Source organism: Lactuca sativa, chromosome 4 (assembly GCF_002870075.4).
Source record: "Lactuca sativa cultivar Salinas chromosome 4, Lsat_Salinas_v11, whole genome shotgun sequence".
In the NCBI taxonomy this organism is placed as follows: domain Eukaryota; kingdom Viridiplantae; phylum Streptophyta; class Magnoliopsida; order Asterales; family Asteraceae; genus Lactuca; species Lactuca sativa.
In genome coordinates this window covers 41,895,226-41,902,658 of record NC_056626.2, presented here as the reverse complement: position 1 = coordinate 41,902,658, position 7,433 = coordinate 41,895,226, and the positions used below count along the sequence as shown (strand labels likewise).

At 34.1% G+C, this 7,433-nt stretch overlaps 1 non-coding gene across 1 annotated transcript; it reads left to right on the top strand.

The window, feature by feature from the left end:
• The first annotated feature begins 6,663 nt into the window (after positions 1 to 6,663).
• On the top strand, positions 6,664 to 6,767 carry LOC111917822 (U6 spliceosomal RNA). The gene has a single exon (XR_002859036.1). It is a non-coding gene; the product is annotated as a U6 spliceosomal RNA (small nuclear RNA).
• Positions 6,768 to 7,433: the final 666 nt, after the last annotated feature.

Here is a 7,433-nt window from a genome sequence, read left to right as displayed (position 1 = left end):
CGACCAAAGACTTGAGAGGAATGGAAAAGAAACTTGAGATCAGAGGTGACGGAGTCTATTGTTTCATGGATCAGATCTGGATTCCCAAGTTCGGAGGATTCAGAGAGATAGTTATGGAGGAAGCGCACAGAACCAGATACTCTGTTCACCCGGGCTCTGACAAGATGTACTTAGATCTCAAGAAACAATATTGGTGGCCAAACATGAAGGTTGAGATAGCTACATTTGTGGGCAAGTGTCTGACTTGCGCCAAGGTTAAAGTTGAGCACCAGAAACCCTCGGGTCTGCTCCAGCAGCCCGACATACCCGAATGGAAATGGGAGATGATTACCATGGATTTCATCACCAAGCTACCCAAGTGTTCGAGTGGGTACGATACCATTTGGGTAATTGTCGATCGTTTGACAAAGTCCGCTCACTTCATTCCGATCAAAGCAGCATACAGGATGGAAAGACTCGCACGGATTTACATCCAAGAGGTAGTCCGACTGCATGGTGTACCTGTGTCCATTATCTCTGATCGAGATAGCAGGTTTACCTCCCGATTTTGGCAGTCTCTCCAGAAAGCTCTTGGAACCAAACTAGATATGAGCATGGCGTATCATCCTCAGACCGATGGACAAAGTGAGAGAACAATCCAAACCCTGGAGGACATGCTTAGGGCATGTGTCATTGACTTTGGAAAGTCGTGGGACACACATCTACCTTTGATCGAATTCTCGTACACCAACAGTTGCCACACCAGCATTAGGGTTGCCCCGTTTGAAGCCCTATACGGTCGCAAGTGCAGATCCCCTCTGTGCTGGGCCGAGGTGGGGGATACACAGTTAGCCAAGAGTCGAGTCCCCGACAGTGCTCTCACTGGTCCTGAAATCATCCGTGAAACCACCGAGAAGATCATTCAAATCCGAGAACGACTGAAAGCTTCACGCGATCGCCAAAAGAGTTACGCTGATAACCGTCAGATGCCACTAGAATTCCAGGTTGGAGACCGTGTTCTGTTGAAGGCCTCGCCCTGGAAAGGCACTGTACGCTTTGGTAAGCTTGGGAAACTTAATCCGAGGTACATTGGACCTTTCGAGATCCTCACCAAGATCGGTTCGGTAGCCTATAAACTTCGTTTACCTCACAAGCTCAGTAACATCCATCCCGTCTTCCATGTTTCAAATCTCAAGAAGTGCCTATCCGATGAAACCCTAGTGATTCCTTTAGATGAGATCGAGATCGATGAAAACCTCAACTTCATGGAGGAACCGATCGAAATCATGGATCGAGAAGTCAAACGTACGAAACAAAATCACATCCCGTTAGTCAAGGTTCGCTGGAATGCCAAGCGGGGACCGGAGTTCACTTGGGAGCGGGAAGACTCGATGAAGCAGAAGTATCCGCAACTCTTTCTAGATCCATGATTTGTATTTTGTCTTGTATCGTGTCTTGAATTTCGGGACGAAATTCCCTCTATCGGGGGGATAATGTAACAACCCGAAATTCCATATCACTTCTTGTAACTCAAATTGTAATCCAATTCAATCAACCAAACGTCGTTTCCATATCCGTTTCCGATTTCGCCGTTTAATTAAGTCATTAACTTATATTGATCTAAAATGACTTAATGGGTGTCTTAATGCCATTTGAAATCATTCTAACACCCCGTAATAGTTATCGGATTAATTCTAGAATCGACCATATCGGGTTACGGCAATTTGGTCGGGTGCGACCAAAGGCCCCGCCTAACACCGGTATCAGGTAGAATTCCGCCGTGTCCAATTCCCGAACACTATATAAATGATTCAAAGCTTCCATTTGAATCTTTTGGCCATATTTCCTTAATCACTCTCCAACCTCTCTCCTCATCCATAATCAAAGGTCCAAAAACAAAGATTTAAGGCACCAAATCAAAGAGGTAACATCCCTAACTTGTTATCTAACCTCTTTAGCCTTCAAATTGATGTTTAAACAAGGATTTAGGACCTGGAACAAGTGTTTACGGCCAAGGCACATGCTTGGGCCGTAAACACCTAAAAATGGGGTTTTAAAGCCATTTAACCCTTCCAAATCATTGTTGGGACTTAGATACGACTTTAAGGCTTACAAATCGGGACTTGAAACACTTAAATCTTGAACTTTAAGAGACAAAAGAGAGTTTACGGCCAAGGCATGTGCTTGGGCCGTAAACTCCTCAAAAATGGGGATTTAACACCTTTTTACATGTTAGATTGCCTTGAAACTTAACCAATAGCCTTGGAATAAATCATAGAACCATCTAAAAATAGTTTGGAGACCTTAAACATAACAAAACACCACATATAAGAGTTTACGGCCATAGAACATACTCCAAGGCCGTAAACTCCTAATTATATGTCATTTGATGCCCAAAATTTATACCAAGGCTTGGAAAATTAACTAGAATCACATGTGATTGTCCTAAGCACCTAAAACTAATTTTGGTTTAAGCTTGTGGGAGTTTACGGACGTAAACTCCATGTTTACAGCCACGAACTCCCATAAATGGTGTATAAGTACAAACAAATTAATCCAAGGCATTTGATAAATCCATTCTAGCAATCTCTATGTCCATTCAAGCCATAAAACACCCAAAACTACCCAAACATGAGTTCACGACCGTGAACTCATTTGTGTGTGTGATATATGGCAGTAAAATCCTTTAAATGTTTACTCTTGGGGAGTAAAGTCAAATCCCAAGTCCCTAGTGCCATTATACGTCCGTAGATGTCACCCGGGTCACTCCAAACGCTCGTTTTGAGGTGTTTAACCTCGTTGGAGTGTAATGTTCCATACAATTAGTAATTGTAAATCCAATTGAATATATATGGACACTATTTCATTTTACATAGGGACATCGCGAGTAATCAAGCCCCGAACCCACGTCTAGTGACCGAAACTGTCGCATTCCCGAGTCTGGTGAGTTCATACCCCTACCCTTTTTCACCATTTTCACTGTTTTCAGGGGGAACACAAGTACTAGGGTTTTCTTGTACTCAAAAACTTGTTTTCGTGTGTGTATTCCACAATTTATATGCTTTTAACACTGATTGATACAACTGATAACCGTTTGAACATGCAGATTACGTAAACATATTATTTGTGAAATGGGTTTATAAACTGTTATGTTTTATATATTTCACAAATGGTTTTCCACATTTTATCAGTTAAAAACATGACATTATAACATATGAACATAAAACTTGTACACTGTCTCGTCCTCGGTAACACTCCACAGAGATACGCGAGTGGAGGATTATCATATTATTACTAGTAAATTTGTTATTCCTGTATGATTGGAGACACGTCCTCGGCGAACACTCCACAGAGATACGCGAGTGGAGGACTACACCCGTAACCAAAATCTCTGGGATTAGAGAGCGTGACTTGAGTGTATAGATCTATACGGGGCTGACTACCCCACACCTGGCTGCTAGCTACAGCCGAACCGAAATGGTTCAAGGATGACGAAAGTCATAAGGTGATGTGGACTACTTATTGCCATATCTAGTCTATTGCATGGTTATGGAACTTGCAATTAGGATAACAGAGATTTACTTATAGTAATAATGAACAACTTTATACACTTCACATAGAAAACCAGGTTTCGGTAAACATCTTTCACATTGGAAACCAACATTCAGGAAAGTATGGGACTTTCCTGGGAAACCTTGTACATAACCAGGTCTAATAAGAGTGCAACCGCTTGTGTTCTTAGGTCAATGATAGAACAGGTACCCGAAGATCCACTTGATCCAGGATGGAGTGCGTACAAGACCCGTTCGTTTTGTTTATGTTTATACTATGTATCACAATTGTATAACTATATCTTTTGAAACAAATGTAAAACTTTTCTATATGTAATGTAATGGTTGTTCTACTTTACTTACTATGTGCATTGGATTTGATACTCAACGTGGAGTCAACCTCGGGAATGTTTCTGCCTTCGGTTTTCGGGGTGTGACACAATGCAACCAAATAATTTTTTATAAGATAAAAAGAGAAGGATTTGGTTTCTCTAAAGAAGATAGTTGGGGGAGGAAAGCTTTTCAGTTGAAAGGTGGAGGATGTGGCAAGAGGAAGGGAAGTGTCAATGTTGGGGGAGGAAGAAAAGTCATTGGCGGCCATGAAAGAGGATTAAGTGTGGAAGAAGGTAGGGCCGAGTTTAATAGGTTGATGTCATGTAAGGAATAATATTTTAGTGTTTCTTATTATATCCATGATTTGATGAGAATATATGCTAATACAAAAGTTATATATATATATATATATATATATATATATATATATATATATATATATATATATATATATATATATAGGGCTTAAGGAATATGTGGTTGTCATGTACCTAAGCTTATATATATATATATATATATATATATATATATATATATATATATATATATATATATATATATATATATATATATATATACATATAACCCTCCAAACAATATAGTTTTAATCCATTTATATCCAAACTAATCATGATATCTCTTTTACTATTCTTCCTTAATCATGTGATTTACTAAATCAATCAAATTTATGTTCTTTTTCTTCATTGTGTCTAAGAACTTAAAAGCATTTAAAGTCGTGACCATTTAATCAACCCTACTAAATTTTAAATGAAAATTAATAGAATAAAAGATAAAAGAAGAGCATATCATACCTCAATCAATTTTTTCACAAAATCATTCGATATAGTTTTTCAATTGAAATACAAAATGCTTGAATTATATTCATTAAAAAAATATTGGTTTTTTTATTTTCTCTATAAACTTCAATAACTATTTGCAATAAAATATATATAATTGATCTTTTTCATTCCATAATTTAACTTAATTCAATGGTATTCTATTAAAACAAAACTAAGAGAAAATAAAAATTGGATTTGTTTTGTTTAAAACTATGTCGTTTAAAAGGTTCTATACCTAAGCTTAGGTACATAACAGCCACATATTCACTTTTCTCATATATATATATATATATATATATATATATATATATATATATATATATATATATATATATATATATATATATATATATATATATATAGAAAGAGAGAGAGAGAGAGAGAGAGAGAGAGAGTTAGGTTCAAATGTTTTCACTATCTATTATGTGCATGTATGATTGATTCTGGACCAATCATTTTAGTTATTTTAAGAAAGTAATTAATGCATATTAAATGCTGAAGATGTAATTAATACTCATTATATCTTCAACATGTAATATGCATTAATTACTTTCTTAAAATAACTAAAATGATTGGTCCAGAATCAATCATACATGCACACAATAGATAGTGAAAACAAAATAACCTAACCATATATATATATATATATATATATATATATATATATATATATATATATATATATATATATATATATATATATATAATCAAGATTACAACTAAGAAACAAGTCATATTTACAATATTTGAAACTAATAACTAAATCCATCATATCTTCGGCGTGTTTAACAAAACTAGCTGGTAGCTGAAACTTATAGCTTTTATTCGTTATATGAGTATTTGACAAAAATAGTTAAAGGTTTTTGAAATATAAATAAAATTATAAAATGATAATTATTTAAAACAGATAAATATATAAATATATTTTAAAATGCAATTCTGAAAACTAATTCAAAAAGCTCAATAACTTTTTTTAAACGGTTAATGAAGTATTTTCAGATTTAGAAGATTTTGTTCAAACTAAAAACAAAAAACTTGTACTTTAAATATAATGTTTTATTAAAATTTAAAAGTTAGAAGCTCTTAAATGCTTGCCGTCAAATAACACATTATATATCCTTAACAAACAAAAATTGAATTGATTGTTTAAAACTCAATCAATGTTATTTTATTTTGTAATTTTGTCTATATCTTTTTGTTAGTTTTGTTGCTCAAAAACTATTAAAGACGTGAAGACGTCCACAATAGCTTTTTTTTCTAAATAAATATATATTAGACGTTTACAAATACGTATTTAACGCTACTTTTTGTAATTAACTTGATTACGTAAGATATCTTAAATAAAAACCATTTTTTCAGAAAAAGTAAATTATCTGTTCATTTGATTTGATTCTGAAAAGGATCCATACATTGATAGATTTGTGGCAGAATAAATCGTGGTCCATGAGACCAATCCACAGGTCCAAGTGGATGAGGGGTACGTAATGTGGAATAGGCTATCTTAGATTGGACCATTTATGACGCACCAGTCACAACCACCCCTTCCCTGGACCGCCACGCTCCCATTTTCAAGTTTCAACAGTCTCTTAAATAAAAGGTAATTTAAGTCCTTAGTTATAAATAAGTAAGTCTAAATTATCACTATTAATTCATACCACCATTTATTGTATAAATACATGTTTATAATTTAAACTCATATATAATCTAATCCTAAACACCATCTAAGTCTCCTAGTGAGACTTGAACCCATGACCTCTCATTTGAGAGAGTCACTCCTTACTGCTAGGCCAAAGGCCCTTTGATATGATAATGCAAACTAATCAAAACTTTGATTATCATGCCGATTTTTGAACAATATCATGTAAGGTGGGTATAGTTTTAATACCAAATATGAAATATAAATGAAAAGTTGTAACTCAATGTCTTATAAATGTTCATCATGAATTTATATGTTTTGAAAACCTCCATTCGGGCACATCCGATAAAATTGAAAAGATACAGAGAAGATTAGCATGACCCCTGTAGAAGGATGACGCACACAAATCGAGAAACGATCTAATTAATTTTTTACAAGTTAAGATTAGCCCACTTGACTAACATTGAGGTTTAAACTAACAACTAAATATAAGGTATTAGGTTCAATTCCAAAAAGAGCATATATTTTGAAAACAATATATATATATATATATATATATATATTTCAATGAAGAACAATCATTAATAAATTGATAATTCTTTTTTTTTTACTAGCAAATCTAATATTTTCATAAGTTAACACCTAATTTCATTTATGTCAACAACAGGACTTGAACATTCGAATTCAAAGATAAAAAAACACTTGATATCATTGTATAAATCATTATCTATGAACTTTATTTTTAAAAATACATGCTCTGCGGGACGTTGCAAAAGAAAATTTCAACAATGTTTGATTGTTTGTTATGGACCTTCATCATTATCAACTTTTCAATCCTCTTCAAATTATCTAATCTTGTATTTGCGCATACATTCATAATATAATTTTAATGATTTGTTTTAAGCGTTTAATGTCATCTTCTAGGCATTTGTTAGAATAAAATTTACGCATATCCAGTAGCTCATTCACTTTAAATATTTGAAAATACTACTTTAGACACAAAGAAAACATAAAACTAATATCATGTTTATTTCATTAAATCTATTGTTTAAATCTTAGAAGGTGCACTTTATTGATATAAAACTGATGATATAA